The sequence below is a fragment of the Osmerus eperlanus genome, chromosome 23 (genome assembly GCF_963692335.1).
Source record: "Osmerus eperlanus chromosome 23, fOsmEpe2.1, whole genome shotgun sequence".
NCBI lineage: Eukaryota > Metazoa > Chordata > Actinopteri > Osmeriformes > Osmeridae > Osmerus > Osmerus eperlanus.
Genome location: NC_085040.1, coordinates 7,056,260 through 7,074,075, shown reverse-complemented (window position 1 = coordinate 7,074,075; position 17,816 = coordinate 7,056,260).

Here is a 17,816-nt window from a genome sequence, read left to right as displayed (position 1 = left end):
AGGTGTAGAATAAAGGGCAGTCACGTCTCCCACACGTCCACCTGTCACCGTGGGGCTCCCAGAGGAGTCGGATTGGACAGGAGGGCGGGACGCAAGCTTTGATTGGGTACGGGCAGGGATACTCCAAAAGGGATCTGGGCACGTTAAGCATCGCAATCGATCGGATGTTCCAAGACAAACGGCAAATTAATCAGCCGGCTAAAGCGGCCACAGGTCACCAAGACGTGTGCATTTTTAAAGAGGTGGCGTTAATTGTTTAGTGACTCAGAACCATTCCTATTATGGATGGGGTCAAGCTGGACAGGATTGAGGTCACCGAGAGAGGGGGTGGCGGGGAACTTATGCACTGCTAAATGTAAACGGATGGAATGGAAGAACCATAGCGGAATGTTAATGAGAACGCTCACACCGACGAGGGAGCAATATTGCACAAACATTTAAGATGTTCAATCGTGTTCAGTGATTGACTTATGATTCAGTGATTAAAGGTACGTGTATGGACAGCTGGTATATTGCTGCAAAGTAACATATCTTTGGTAACTATGCACAAGTTCTTGTAAATGTATCAGGGAAGCATAACAGACTTGTCGTGTTGCTGTAGAATTGTTGGTAGTTTGCTAATGGCATTTTTTTTATTATCAAATGTTCTTAGACAACGACATTCAAATTTCAGAAATGAAAGAATTCTCGCACACCGTGAATGATGGCACCAGCAGTAGGGGATTCACAACTTGTCTAAAAGACCTTGAGAGACGTGCGGCGCCTTCTGCTCGTTCACTGATACTGTACCACCGTTGCATTCTCTGCTTTGTTGAACCGCCGGGGATAGATACATCCTAACTGTCAGCTCAGGAATGCTTCAGGAACAATGGGGACCACAGGACCAGTTTGTTGTTTTAAAATGCATGTTCCTTGAGGGAACCTGTCCGCCCACTTTCTGTCTCCGGTTCTGAGGGTTACGTGGGCCACCATTTGATCACCTTCCCAACTGCACTTCTCACACCCAGGATTTTTTTTAACCCTGTGGATTTTTCTCAGAGAGATGAGAAGTTCTAAGACGAAAAGTGTTACATGTAATACATTTTGAGCAAAGATTCATGTTTGAAAAAAGACAGCAAGCTGTTTATTGACATCGGTCACGGAAAGGCGCTGTTCAAGAGTTATTGATCAGTTATACATTTTGCAGACGCCTTCATCCAAAGCAACTTACATGATACTCTGAGAGTTAAGGGCTATGGAGCTTGATTTAGGCTTCAGTCGATGTGCTCATATCATTCTGGTTCTGATAGTTTGCCTGATCCTAGCTCTGCTTTTTTCAGGTTAATGTGATAGACCATCACTGAATATTGGACTGTGTTGTGGGTTACTGAACCCTTCCCTGGGTTAATGAGACAGACCATTATTTGGGTGCAACCACAGAGTAAATCAGTGGTACATTGTGTTGGTTATTTTAATTTCACCCAGGGCAGGGCTGCCAGCACTCACTTGAACTAGATAATTGGCCCAAAGATGTGCAATTACAGCACATCATAATTAATGTCCTGCTTTCCAGGAATTAGTCAACTTTCGTCCCTTCCAAGGTTTTCCGTGGTCTTCAATTAACCGTGCCTCTTAAAGACATGCAAACACATAATTATAACCGACCAAAGGTACAATCCTTTAAGGGCCACAGTCTGCCCGGTTAATTCCCATTGGCAGGTAATAAAGACGCATTTATGAACAACTCGCACAAAGTAACGCAACCTAAAGATAACATGTTTTATCTTAATTTGTTTACGTGACAGTATGTGCTAAATGCTCAAATGTCACTTGCAGGTATGTCACTATAAAATATACAACCCCAATTGCTGCATAAAACCCCTGATCTATACAAACAGGGCAACAGGAGTACCCGAGAGAAATGAGCAAACACTAAACAACAAATACACTAGCAAGGCCATTTTGATTCATGTCAAAATGAACAGGCTCACCTATTGATTTTTTACTGAGTGCATGAATCAATTCCACATTAGCATTAGCAGTCAGCAGCTCCTGTTCTGTATCTGTGGTGGGGAAAAAAATGGTCTCAGGTGCTAAGGAGGCTAAATCACATTGGGGTGAAAGTACACATGCGGGGTGTTTGGAGTGACTGTCATTATGTCCTAATGCATCGCAGAGGAACTTGATCATGCTGCCCGGAAATGGTATTCATGACTTTGAAATATTTAAAAGCAAACTTGGATTTGGACAAGCCGGCTTCATTTGCTCGTAGTGTGTGTGTGTGTGTGTGTGTGTGTGTGTGCGCGTGTGTGTGTGTGCGCGCATGTGTATGTACTCATATATCTGTTAATGGCAAATCCACTAGCATCTTTTTAGTAGAGTATGTAACTGGTGCCATTGAACTCTAATTCAGTGGGGATTACTTGATGTCCTCTGCATGGCAGTGTGAGATACCTGGAGACAAAAAGCAGTTTAAGAAGTCAGGTGGCTGAGCGGTTAGGGAATCGGGCTAGGAATCAGAAGGTTGCCGGTTCGATGCCCCCCCGTGCAAAATGACGTTGTGTCCTTGGGAAAGGCACTTCACCCTACTTGCCTTGGGGGAATGTCCCTGTAGTTACTGTAAGTCGCTCTGGATAAGAGCGTCTGCTAAATGACTAAATGTAAATGTAAGAAAACGCCAACAAATAGACGCGAGTTTATGCCGAGTTTAACCGCAAAGACTGTGGCTCAAGATACCGCAAAGACTGTGGCTTGTAATCGAAAGGCTTGAGCAACATCTGGACTGCTCTGCAAAAGGCCTGAGATTGTGTGTAGTTAGTTACATTATATTTTGACATTTTAGTTTATATTGGGAAACCACAAAGGCTGTGGCTCGAGATACCGCAAAGACTGCGGCTTGTTTGTTCTGGATTACCGCAAAGACTGCGGCCTGTTTTCAGAAAGGTTTTATTACTTTTATTCCTTATAATATTGTTTTTATTGATTTTATGTAAAGCACTTTGAGCTGCAATTCTTGTATGAAATGTGCTATATAAATAAAGTCTTATTATGCTAATTTACACAACCAATTTTGATCTGTGTGCATGTGTACTCATCCTGCTGTTATGCTAACTCTAACCCTAACCCTATCCTACCAAACTATGATAGTTATGTAGCTGCTTTAGTTAGATAGCTAGCATTCTACAATTAGATCATCTAAACACCACATATACAGCTTCATACAACTATTCCTGCACCAAGCACGAGTTTGCTACTCTGTTTACTAGGGCAGTAGTGGATTAGCAAAACGTTTGCATTGGGCAGCTTCGGCAACTTCAAACTTTGCCACTGTACAAGCAGAGTTGTCTCAGTTTCAGCACTCCATCGAAGGGACAGTGCTTTCTACTCTTAAGCACCCGACACAATGGACAGCGACCCTGACTTCAAGACCCATTCAGTCACACAACGAATGCACTGACAGTCTACATTACAGCACCACACGTTGGACAGGGCCATCACATTGAGCTGTATTAGAAGATTCAAGAAGCATAAAGCAGACTTGGCTTCCCTATGTCCTGCACAGTCGCGGAGCCAGAGGGGTGGCCGATGTCATTCGCTATCCCTGGCAATTTGATGCTGATTGACATTTAATTTATCTTGTTAAAAGAAGTGTTTCTTTTGACACCTGCCAGCTCATGATGTTTCCACAGTTCACCAGTCAGTCACAAATCACTACGCCAGCGTCTGATACAGCGCCAGTGACGGAAGACAAGAGCATCATATTACAGTTAGACTATCGTTTTAAGGTTTAACATTGGGGTTGAGGCTTCCTGAACAAAATGTTGTGAAAGTTGAGTTGCTGGGCCGCAGAGCCATAGAAAAAGATGCATATTGGCAATTTGGTTCCATAACAGTGTCTCTGTTTTTGTTGAGCACTTAAGACACTACCATAGTAGCTAGTTGTTGTAGGCCTACAGTTGATTCAATTTAGTTTTTTTCCTTTTCATTTATATAGCACACTTTTAAAACAACAACAGTATCATTTAGCCATTTGAAATCTAAGGAACAATCGTCCAGGTATAAGATGAAGTTCCCGAATTGACGTTTATTAACCACACGGTACACAGGCTAAGCCAAACAGCTGTTTGGCCCTAGCTCACGCTAAATAAAAGAAAGGTAGCCCACAAAACAATCGTGACCGTCTCTTGTAAAACCCAGATGTAACAGAAAGAACAGACGCTAAACCTGGTCTTAACTTCGAATGCTCCATCCCCCCTGCCCAACCCCCCTCCATGCCCCTCCACCAACCACCAGGCTGCCCGGCATCCGAACATTCCGGGCATTCCCGGGATTGGCAGACAGCAGGTTGATTGGCATGTCGGACCCCGCAAACACTATTGGTAAACAACCAACTAACTGCCTAACATATAGCCTAACACACGTCTTTCTGTGTGGGTCGCTACACTATTTTTGTACTTTAACTGGTAAGATTCCTTGATGAGATGCCTTATCAATCTATTAACGTTACAAAAGATTAACACTGCAGTCAGATAGCTATTTTAGCTGTTTGCTATTGTATAATGCGTGTTTGAAATACGTATTTCAGAGTAGGGCTAGCCATGATCTAGTAACTTAAAGGCTGGTAGTTGATTGAAGATAATAATGGGGATATGTTTAAGATTGAGATTGGACTCAAATGTGGGTAATTGGATGTGTAGGCCTACATGTTATGTTTGCTTAGGGTTCACTTCAAACATTAAAAGAAGGGTGAGATAGCAGACTTCTTCAAAAAGCTGAGAAAACAGGATCAGGTGGAAATAGACCCCAGTCCTTGCACCACCCCAAGACCTCAGAGCAGCTCCCTCCCCGAGGCTATAGGCACCAGGTCAGAGCATACTAGGCTGTCAGTCACATGCCAAGTTTAGCTTGTGTTTTTAGGCCACACATGTAAACTTACACAAAAGTTTTTTTCCGATTGAGCCTCACTTTAAAATGTTGGTTCTTGATTCATGAGTGTTCTTGTTTTGATGGCTTTGGCATTTTTTGTGTGAGTATACACTAATAGTTATGTTTTAATGTAAAAGATTCATCAAAGAATCTAACCTCTAACCTGGTTAGACCCAGATTATATATTCATGATAACAGAGTGACCAAAGTCTCTCCAGTTTGTGAGTACAGTACAGTGTGTGTAAGAAAGAAATTAGTTGCAATTCAGATGTAGAGACACAGTCTATTCATAGTAAATGTAAAATGTGATTAACGAAGTAACCCTACTGGACCATACTAGGCCACACTGAAGAACTCAGGCTTAAGTGAATTTGAATTTATATTTCTCGTAAGCAATCACATTAATAATTTACATTGCTAAGATGCCAGGCTAAGGTTACACACACATTTTCAGTCTTGGTCTGTGGACCCCCTGAAGTAGCCCTGGCCACCCCTTGGCCACCCCATATATAAAAGTCTGGTCTGCCACTAGTCCTGCAGCTTTAGAGAAAACTGTATTAAGGTGCTCTCAATAGAAATGCAATGTGGTCCATGTTACACGTCAACAAGAAAACCACTCGATACATTCGACGTCAGTCGATCGGAAGACAGAAAGCTTCCACGCAAGCGGCGAAACATTTCACGGCGTACGAGCTTTACACTTCCAGCGCTGCAATACCGGCCTTCCAGCTTGTGTATCTAATTGATTTCTATCACTTACAGTATCGAACTGTAAAGCAATTTCTTAACAGTGGACAATGTGCAGCCTAGCATCACGCCTATCGTCCTGTGCATAGGCCCGGGTCCAGCAGCTCACAGATCAGGCCTTCCATTGGATTATCATTGACGGCGAGCCTGCAGCTTGCTGAGTCGGGAACTTTCCTCACCGATACTCTATCTGACGCTCCGAAATCCATCCTGACCTTCTCCTGGCCGCAGATTCAGCTTTATTTTTAGTCGGAGTTAAAGAGAAGCGAAACTTGACTTTGTGTCGCGTTGAGACGGTTGTGGAGCTTTTTCCCGGTGGACTCTGCCGGTAAAGACTAGAAGGTTCTGGGGAGCTGAAGGGACTTTGGATAGGATTGAGATGAAAACATCAAGCGAGATTCAGAGACTTTGACAGTAATGGGTTTCTTCAGATTTTCTTTTACATCCAGTTGAATGAATAGTTGAAAAACAAGTAGCAACATCCCCTTTAAATTAGTTTGGGCAACAATAATTAAATTTTGACTGACTACTGATCAAGCAATGTCAAGGCCCTAAATGGAAAACTGACATCTCCCTTTGATGATGAGAATCAGTCTCAGGATCATGTTAATACAAGATGTCATATGTTTCCACATTATGTTGACACTGATTGTGGCTCACCGGTGGTCACATTAATTTGAGATTCACTTGAGATGTTGATCAGTCAAGTTAAACATCTCAATACATCAGCTATGCGCTTACGATCCACCCCAAGAGTTTCACAAACATTTATATCCCCTTCTGCTGACATATGATAACACTCGCTTCTGAACCTGCTCAATTTGTTTAATGATAGACGACAAGATTAAGAAAAGAAAAAGATGTTTGCTGGTGACATTGGCGTTTTCGTTTGAAAATTCTTTGATTATTACCGAGGGCTCACACAGTGTTTGTGCACACGGACCAGTCACAGTGTGTCACAAAGTGTTTGGGATTGTCTGGAGAGAACAGAGCCTCCAGCCCATTAAGGGAAACATCTTGCAGAGGATAATTTGGTAATTAATATTTCAGAATGTTAATGCCAGAATAAAGAGGTAAGGAGCTGTGGGGAGATAAGGCAACTTCTCAGGATGAAATAGTTTCTCTGAAGCTTGGTGTGTGTCTGTGTGTGAGTGTGTGTGTCTAGCATTGTGGTGCTTTCAGGACTTAGTGAGTGGAAAGTACAGAACCAAGAAACAGAGCACTGAGAAAGTAAATGTTAAAATTACCATATTGATGGATGTTACAAAATCCAAGCTTCATCTTGTTTTTTTTTTTTTGTTTTTTTTTCGACAACGCATAATAATGATGGTGATTTGCCAAGCTTATTTACATAGGTTCCAGGATTATCCAATTTTTACTCATATTTTTCTGAGAGGGAAACATAGATGGTTTTGGATAGTGGTAAAACTGTTAGTTGTAAACTTATTTAAAGGATATGGAGCACTGACCAAGGACATGGTTGTAACAATTATACATTTAGGTTTACCAAGCTGACTTTCTGACTGTGTCTACAATCACACTTTATTTAGTCTCTGTTAAAAAGAGTTAAAGAGCTAAAGGTATTTTATTTTAAAAGAATTACCTCCAAATATTACCCCTTATTTGGATACTGGTGTTGATCTGAAGGACATGTAGCTCCTTTTTGTGCCTTGTCAGGATAGATAAAATGACCCCCACAGTATCTGAGTAGGGGGCTTGGTGTTGTTTCTGGACAAAGATTCCCTTTCAACTGAACAAACTGTATATTATAGAAAGATAAAAGGCAGATGGGCAAAAACAGTGCTGGTGGGCAGCATCTTATCTGTCTGGGAGCTTTGAGGGCCGCCCCCTTCTCTCTCTCTCTCTCTCTCTCTCTCTCTCTCTCTCTCTCTCTCTCTCTCTCTCTCTCTCTTTCTTGCTTTCTCTCTTTCTTGCTTGCTTTCTTTCTTTCTTTTTCTTTCATCTGTGCGCTCTCTCTCTGTCTCTCTCTCAGTCTCTCTCACACACACATACAATGCTGTTTCCTCTTCTTGGGTCAGTGGTTTGACGTGGGAGTAGGGAGAGACAAGAAAGAAAGATTCAGGGACACTTTGCCGTGAAGCACAGTTTTGAAATTCAATTTGACTGTCACATTTGACTGCAGAGAGAGTAATGATAGCTTAAAAACGGTTTCTCTTTTCAGCTCTGCAAAACAGGGAGGAACAGGGAAGGAGGGAACCCAAGGACGAATGTGACTTCATGGTTAAATGGACCCATTTTATTCATACATGCGTCATGGTCTTAGTGTGTGGTAGTTACCATACGGTGAGGGAGATCGAAAAAGATGGACGCAGATAAGAATTCAAATCCAACATTGAAGCTTTTGCCCATGTCACAGACGTGATATCAGGGTGCACAATCAGATCAAGCTCAAACCACATTAACAGGACAAAAGGTAATGTGTGTTGACTTGCTTTCCCTCTTTGTCCATGTTCGATTTTCTGTCCTTGTAGTCTCCTTGTCACGGTATCTTCAGTGCCGTCTTTCAGACCTGAGGTCAGTTGTAGGTTTTTGGGGTATTTCCGTTTTGTATGACGGATATTGTAGCATGCAGTGAGCATTGACTGAAATGTTGCTCTGAAGGAACAACAATTCTAGGGTTATTTACATGTCGGTGTAATGTCAAATTTAAAATGGGGTTGGCTCTGTTCCTACCAAATATTTGTCAATAAACAACTGCTAAATATTCACTACTACATGCTCAATATGCTCTAAAAAGTCTTCTGTGGTTGAGGTTAGGATGTAAGCAGCAATAAAACAGGTTTGCACAAAGCTGGTGCACAAAGCTGACCCAAGCCATTTCCAGCAGACAGTACTCCTAACCAAATGCTCAACCATTTCAATACTCGACGCCTACAGGTGCATTTGTGTTGTTGATGCGCTTCACAACATGCCACATTCATTTCCAATGCATGCCAGTGAGAGACCATGTTCACAGAGTGAAATACCCAAACACCTCAAATGAAGAACAAGCTAGGTACGATTAACATATTCAGAAATGTTTGCCCACTTCCTTCTTTGTTCTCTACAGATAAAAGGCGGTGTGGTTTTATTCCAGACCGACAGTGTGTAAACTGTCCACGGATACACAGCGGGCTGCTCACTTCCAGGTATCCATAGCAACACCTTGTCACCGGTGCTAAAGTCAGCCTCTGTAACGCGGGTGTCACAGGAAAATACAGCCTCGATACCCATCGCAAAGTGACAGGGCAATTTACTTCACTGAGTAATCCTTCCCCCCCCACCCCCCTTTCAAAGTTATATCAACATTGCCCTACTTAAAGCAAACTGAAAAACAGGACCCTCCGTAACTTTAAAGAGGCTTGCGTTAAAAGGGTTATTTTCGATAATGACCGCAGAAAGGGTTTTCAGGTCACGTTTGGGGTGACACTGCTATATTGTAAACAACCATTGTCTCTGTTCCCTCCGAATGCATCCATTTATTCCAAATTGGGTCTGATTGGCAATTTGCCTATGGCGATGAGAAGCTTTTTGCAATTGATCATCGCGACTCGTCTCCACACAAGTGGACAAAATTGTCAGGCTTACATATTACACAACAGATAGCTTCTGTTTTTTTCACCCACACACAGCAAAATGAATCTGCTATACAGAATATGTCAATACACAATGAAGCCCCGGGGCCTTCCAAGATGGTCTGGGGGGGATCAATACTTAGTTTCAGGCATTGACAGGACTTTAAATGGTGGCTTCATGCTTTGTGAAAACACAAAAATGGTGGCATTTTCACTGTTTCCTCCTAATCCTATCACACAGTTAAACTTCAACCACCCCACACTCACATGCAGACTGCAGAACAGGACGCGGCGCTTCTTGTTGTCTTCATCCACCATTGTGGGTTTCATCTAAATGGAGTTTCTAAAGGGGGCTAAACCTCTTAACATGAAAGGACTCCGGAAGCTAAGTGTGTCTTGTGTTAGGTCCCAATCGATACAGATGGCTTCATTGAGCGGAGCTTGCTGTAATCACACATGCGCCATGTGTCTGTGGGTAAATTGCCTCACTGGAGCATGACACCACGGTGTGTGTCACATCGGGATGTCGACATGTCGATGGAGTAGCAATGGCAGGGTGTCTATGGGATCAGCATCTGGATCACATTAAAACATTGGGGCGTGGTCGTCTACAGAAACATTCTGTAAAGATGCCTTTTAACAGAAAACGTGAGTCACAAGGTTTGATACACAAGTAAAGGAATCTACTGCCATGTAAGCAAAGGTGCAAAGGAATAAACAAAATATCGAATTCCAGTTGTCACTTTTTCAGGGACAGATCCCTTGAAAACCAACCTCCATATTAATAGCTTAAATGCCTGTATGGCAAGCTTGCCTATTCCTCTGATCTTCTTCCCAGTGGACTGTACTAGTCGTGTAAGGATTAGGGAGGATTACTCCGCCAATGGGGTCTGTAATCAATAAACAAACCCCATGCCAAAATGGATGAAACCTAAAACTGGTGTGCCTCAGAACAGTGTGGTTTGCCTCAAGCTGTTTTCATACTGGGTAAAAAAAAAAAAATTCCGAAGAGGTTTGCATTGCCTAGCAATAAATGATGTTTGGTGCGGCGATAAAACTGAAATAACTAAAATGGTGTCTTTTAAACATTTCAGACTCAGTCAATTACATCCGTTACTGAGAAATCACTCATTTGGTTTCTGTTTCAATAAATAAAGATGCATGGCCTCAAACAGCGCTCAATTTTCTGACACAGCTAACTGCTAATTGACTCGACACTTGTTCCTATCTCAATCTCAGTTTCTCTTTTAGTGCTGTTTAATCACGTGTTGTGATGAGGGCCTTGCTTTGAAATGACTTGATCCCTTTAATAATTGAGGAAATACCTGAATTTAACATTCATCTCCCACCTTCTCACCGCTTGTTTCCCTCTCTCTGAATGTATGCTCGGAAAATATACTTTGATTATTCCCATGGTTGTGGTGGGATTTAGAAAGAATGCAGAGGTGAAAATGAATACAAATGCGGCTGTTGCACATTGTGGCTCCTTCTCCCCCTATCAGTCCACTCTAACACACCCAAACCATACACCTTTCACTCTGTGTTCCCAGGTCCAAAACACTCTCTTTGTCATTCATTAACAAACACAAGATTGAAGAGCTTTTGCCTCCTCGCTAATTGCCAATGTTCGTTAATACTAAAAGGTGAGGGGTCTTCCACTGAAAACCACAGTCTAGCACAGTCATTCTGATGATCAGTGCTTAATTACAATTTAGCGACAGTCAATTGATGCAAAATTACCATAATAGACGGCGGTGACAGCTCCAAAATAGCAGTTAAAGTGCTATGTTTGTTTACCCCAAACGGACTAATTATCTCCAGACACTTTTCACCCCCTTCCCTTAATCAATTGAAGACAAAAAAAAACTGCCCAACAGGCTTCCGTTGCTTTGTTTTGGCATTTTCTATCAGCAAACAAGCGCACAGCCACAGCAGGATCGGGCTCCTATTGTGCGTGATTGGGCAAGTAGAGAGAAATAACCATCTTGGAGCCCCGTGAAAGGAGATGTGGAGTTTCGGCTGCTTTGACTCCGTAGAGCTGCAGGCGCCTTGAGGTTGTTTTTTACCACCACAATGAAGAAGAAAGAAAACCTCAGTTTCACCTACCCTTTTACTTCATCTGATGCTTCTCTCTTTCAAGAGCGGGCAACAGACCAGCCACGTGTAACAGTTGTGCTAACGGCTCCAGTAGCCTGAAGAGGATGTGGGAATATGGGGAAGGGTAAAACCCTCACCCTGAGTGTTTCTGGGTCTGCTGTGTGAGTGAGGTTGAGTGTTTCTGGGTCTGCTGTGTGAGTGAGGTTGAGTGTTCTGGGTCTGCTGTGTGAGTGAGGCTGATACAGGATGAACAGTATCGGTTTGAACTTCTTTGCTTAGCAGCGGATTGGAAAAGTACATTGTGTTCTCCAAAATAGAAATGTGGCCCTTTTGTTGACCATCTCAATTGTGTATCCCACTGCTAATAATCCATAAAAGGTTATACCCTCTGCCTAAAAGATGGAAATTCAACTGGATTTCGAGACCCACACCGACAACCCGTCAATGATAAATCAATGTTTTGACCCTTGTGGAATATCTAATTCCTCGCTGGACTGTATCTCTTCTCACATTACATACGCTTGCTGCTGCTGTTCGATCATGTAACCCCAGCCTTCTAGAAATTTCCCAGGTGACTAACCCATCCCTTCCTGCGCCATTCCTAAACAGCCAGGTCCACACAGCGCCCTCGCAGAGGGAGGAGCCCAAACAGCAGCAGGCGCCCCCCCCCCCCAATTGTCTGGGAGTCTTTGCAAGTTTGCATCAAAGCCCCGGCCTTATTCTGCCATATCCATCTCCCACTTATTGGAAACGTCCTAATTGATGGATGAGGACGTTATGGGAAATGGCAGCAGTCGTTATGCCGGTGATTTTGCTTCAAATGCATCTGTCACACGGAGCTAGGGAGACGGGGAGATGGGGGGAGGCGATGAGAGATGGGTTTCTCGGACCTTGGGCAGACGGAGCGACGCGTGGCCTGGGCTGGCGAAGCCACGCAGGGGAGGAGAAGAAAGAGAGAGAGGGAAGAAAAAGCGAGGAGTGATTAATAGAGTTTAAAGAGGGGATGTGGGGGCTCCCCCTGCTCTCGTTTCGTGAGCCGCGGCTGTTGGTAATCTTCGCTGGCTGGTCAGGATGGGTCTAATGAAAAAGGACTGTCCTCCAGTCTCTCTCTCTCTCTCAATGTCTACCCCCTCCCCCCCTATACCCTGCACCCACCCTACACCCTCTCTCAGGACTATTTCTCTATTGACGAAATGTTCTAATGAAATGTCACCTTGGACAGCTGGTGGAGAGGATTGATGCGCTAAAACTTTTAGCACTTTTTTTATTTTTATGTTTCCCCTTCAACTCCGTCTCTCTCCTTTTTCGTCTCATCCATTTTTCGACAGTTGAAAATGGATTCCTAAGACTAGGCATGTTGGTAATTCAGACTCACAGCTTTGGTTCAACAAGTATTCTATGACCACCTATCTTTTCTCACATGGAAACACTATATATCCTATCCAAATATTGGATTCTACTTCTCAATATCAGCAAGATATATAATGTGTTGTGATTTCTTCTTGAGTGTCTCCTTGTTTGTTTTGAGTACGGCTACAATAAATAACAACACTGAAATAAATTATGACTTGCATCCTTCTGAGATCACTCACAAGAAGGGTTGAAAATATTCACTCGTGTTTTTTTAAATAAAGAGAATGACAAACAGATTTAAGAAGTTGGAATCAGCTTTGTCAAAGTGACTAATTAATGTATCACAGATGATGTAGATGTTTAGGCTGGACATTGGGTAACCCTTTAATATGCCTCAAAATTACAAATCAACATTGCTCTAACAATTAAATTCATCATATTTAGGCTAATTGAAACAAATGCAACAAAGGGAACAAGGTATAAGGCATGGGACTGTTTGATGAACAGTATAAACCAAAAAGTCAATAAGTGACGTCAACAGGGGTCGCATTCACAGTAACTGTCACGCTACTATAATTACTAACATCCTAATGCTATTTAGGGCAATGTTTCGTTTGTATGTGTTTGTCTGTTTGGATGCCAGAGTTGCGCTGTGGCAAATCACGAGGAGGAAGAAGAACGATAGTCAGGGTGCGGCTGGGGAAGGAGGGAGATGGAGGGGGGAGGAGGAGGAGAGGAGGAGGGCAGAGGAAGGAGGTAGAGGGGGAGGGAGGAAGTAAACACACCCGAAGGCGATTTGTTCTAGAATTCTCAATAGAAATAACCAAAGACCTGCTAGATTGGAGTTGTTTGGTTATGGAAACAACCAAAGAACAGCCAGTGCTCACATTATGTAAAAAGGCTGATCGAGGTCAACCGAAGTCAACCGACTGAGATACACATCAACGTCAACCGAAGTCAACTGACTCAAATACACATTGGCTGGTTGATGTCTAAGCACAATACACTGCAATGCAAAATATATTACGCTTTTTTTTTTACAGCGTGTGAGACTTTTTACAGTGTGTGAGGGGAAAAATGCTCATTTCACAAACCACTCAGGTCACACAAGGAAGAAAATGAGAGGAAAGTCCCACATAGAGAAAAGTTGTAATTTATGTTCCACAGTTTTTATTCATCTAATAATGGCATCCTCCCCTTAATTCACATAATTTGCATTCAGAGTGCGAAAATGCAAGGTAATAATATGGCGATTTTATTGCTGCTGAGTCTCCTTAGCTCCCAAAGTGGAGATCACATGAGTGGCTCTTCAGGCTATAGGAAGTAATTCTGTGTAGAAACCACAACATAGCCAGATGACGCATTAAAGGAGAGCATCTCAGAGGGCTATGCTGTTTGCTTGATTTGCTTTATGGCAGCTTACATAAAAAAATGAATTGAGACGTACAAAAAAGAAAAGAAACAATAAAGATTTTTTTCTTCCTGAGTTGGGCTTCGGTTTCCGGAAAGGGGGGGTGAGGGTGCGGTGGGGGGGCGGCTGAGGTGTGCTAGGTGTTCCTGAGAGACTTTTTGACAGCTGTTTGTTTTTCGAGAAGCTGAGGGATTGTTTTGTTTCTGACAGTTAGCGGATGCGTCGGGAGTTTCTCGCTCTTTGCTCTCCTCAGGAAATTCCTTGACTTCTTGTTTGCTATTCACTGATCAGCCTATCACAAGGAGACGTGGCATCTGCTGTTTACACAAACATTTTTCTCACCTAATGGTCAACTGTCAGCTCTCTCTGCGCTGGATAATAAAGAATGGGAGTGACTCTATCTTGAGCCAAACAAGCCAATGAAAAGTCCAAAGATTGTTAATAAAACTTGTGCTAACTACTCAGCAGAACTACACTTAAACAGTTGCTTCAGACTTGATTGTACGATGTGATTACGTGACCAGGGCATTAAAAGGATCTGTGGGTCATCTCTAAACAAGAGTGGCATAGATTCGGTGTAGGCTTCCCCAAAACGTAACGTGGCCTACTCGCGAACCATTTTTGTGACCTGCTGTTTTATACCGCTGATTTGGAATTGAGGACTTGGGAGTCTCCTCTCAGAGATCAAATTCAACTTAGTTGGGAGGACGATGGACGTGCACAGGGAAGGATTAGAACTGCGGATTGCACTCCATTACATGTCCCCACATTTCACTTTAACTGTGGCTGCTTTTCTGTAATCAAAGCATACAGCAGGGGAACTGTGTTTCAGAAGGCATTCAAATAAATGCCGACACAATTTTCAGATTTGGATTCTTTTTGTTCTTTATCCTCAAAGGCATGTGTAAAGTCAAAGCACTCTCCTTTCATAGCACTTCCAATTCGACGGTTTAGATAGCGCATTTGTAAACAAAAAGGGAATAAATTAAGTCTGTATTTTTTTTTCTTCGTGTTTTGACTTTCTCTTGATTTTATCTTCATTTTCCTTCCCTTGCATGTTGTTCTGAACGATTACCTTGTGTTGTCACGGCCGTTTCTGAGACAAGCTCCGAGGACTATCCTTTGGCGTTTGCATATGACTTTCTCGATAAAAATTTATGAGTGAATGGGTGGGAGTGTTTCAGTATTGGGCAAAACAATAGGCGAGCTCAAGGACTACAACAAAGTGCATGCTTGGATTAGAGCCTCGTCATAAATCTATTACAGCTGCTGCTGTTTGTTGTCCCACGAGTCAAGCTGCTTAATGTTGCCATACAAGGTCAACATTGTTGATTCAGTAATACCTGCTCCACTGCATTCAGAACGCCAATGTGTCGAGTGGGATGAATGATTATTAACATATTTAAAGGTTAGAGATTTAAACACAATAAAATTATGTTAATCCATTATCCTAAATGTATTTGTATTGAACATACAAACATATGTAGGCCTAAATCCAAATAGTTTCACAGAACCACTTTAGAAGAAAAGTTACCCTCCCAACCCTCTCTCAAGTACTTTACCTTCTAAATATCTTTCAGACTTTTATTAATTTTCATTGTCTACCGAGGAGATCATCGGAGCGTCTTTCATTTCTGTGATCTCATTTCGAGCCGAAACATGAAACAAAGGGTCAATACAGACATCTTATTCAATTCCCGCACTCGCTCGTATTGGCTCAAAGAACCGAACAAATCAAGTCTCTGGTTTCATTAAGCCGTCGATAATGGCCGCTCATGCAGTGTGTGACCGCTGGACTGTGTTGCAGTCAGATGTTTGCTTGGCTTTTAATGATAAGTCCCTTTGGACTGCACCATTTTGTGGCCTGGCCAGTATCAAGTTCTCTCTGTGCCCTTCCTGGAACGTCTTTGTGTACTGTGTAAATATCACAAGTTTAGAGGAGCTCAGGTTGTTTCAGTGAGATGTTAATGTGTTCTTTTCCAATAGCACCACCATTATTTATGTGAATTAAAAATGAGAGATAGGTACTTATGACAGGAATTAGACTGCATGTCTTCATAGATGTATGGATTCCGTCATGACTGTCGATCAAGTCAAATTGCGCAAGGGACCGTGTCCTCCTGCATTTTGGTTGTTCACTTTTGTATCCCTTCGTAGTAAATCATTCATATATCCCACGCTCCAACTTTCTTTGGCACTCTTTTCGTCTCTGAGCCGCGACAGTTTCTCCATGATTTACTAGCCTTCATCACGCACTTCTGTTAATTTGTTTGTCTGTGGAAATAAATCTTTATAAAGACCCCCAGGCAGCATCGGAGGCGGCTATAAACTTTCATGTCCCGCGTGAAAATACTTGTATTCAGCCTGTCTGTGTGTATGTCTCCTTTTCCCTTTCCCTCCCCTTCCCATCTGCCCTCTCGCTGACAGACAGAGATGAACCACTTAAAAACAAGAGAGAGAAAAAGTTGAGAGTGCAAAGTCAAGGCTAGTGATAGTCTCTATCCTCTGTATTAACAATCTGACGAGGCAGCCACAGCCCATGCAACCTCCAGGAGGCTGTGCCTCTTAGCCTATCAGGCCACTGCAACCGTATCTTACCAGAGACAAAGCCGAGGTAGGATTCTTCAAAAGCGGCGGCCTCTGATAACTGTTGGCCAAACTGCCCTCGCAGATAGTGCGTCTGTGGGAGAACTTTGGTTGGGGGGGCAGGGGGGGTAGGGGGGGTAGGGGAGGCAAAACATCAGATTAATAATATATGGGTCATTTGTAAATCAATGGAGGGGCGTCAGGGCATTGAATAGGCTGGAGGATTTATTCTGATTACAGAATGGCAATAAAGGCCTTTTACAGCCCGGACGGGACGGCAAGTAATTAAGTGTTCCGTCTTAAAACAAAGTGAAGTGGGAGTCCTCGCCGGGAGTACACCGTTAACTCCTGGGGACGCCGTCGATGGTGGGTAATGTCTGTTCTGTATTTCACCTCCGTTCGGGGACCACATTCAGAGGGGTTGTATCTGGAGATGTAAACGGGGGGGCTGTGGGGTGAGGGGGTGGAGAGGCAACGTTGTGAATGCCTCGAAGCTCTAAAGCTGTCAAAGGTCCTAGTTTAATAGTTATACAATATAATGCAGGTCTGCATTATGATGCTTTAGTGTAGCCCTAGCTATTTTGTGAATGTAGACAAATGACTTGGCATATTAGGATAATCCTTGAAGAAAGAGCGAAAAAGCCGTCTAACTCAGCCAGCTTTAATGAAAAGGCTCGGACACAGACACACTCTTTATTATGGATCCGGAACCTTCTCAGGCAATCTTTCTCCTTTACCCATTGCACTGTTTGCCAGAGAACCTCAGTCAGAATCATGCTAGAATCATGGATTCATCCTCCACACCCTAATTAAGTTCCTCTTTCTTGTAGGCCTACCCGATCGCAAATACATCAACATATCGACTACATTAGTGTCACTCTGATTTTACACTCGTGACAGCATGATGGATTAAGTGCTGGTGGCTGCAGTCGGCCACCTCTTTAATTGGTTTGTCTGAATGTTTTATGAAATCAAGATAAAATTAAATCAGTATTCTAAACTGCTGATTCATGCTAAAACGGCGGCGGACGTTTTGATTTATATCACGAGGCGCAGGCTAGGGAGGGGGGTGGGGGGGGGGGAGGGCGATATGTGCTTGACGTTCGCGGCAGCTCAAGGTTAAACGGCTCGGCCGGTGTGTG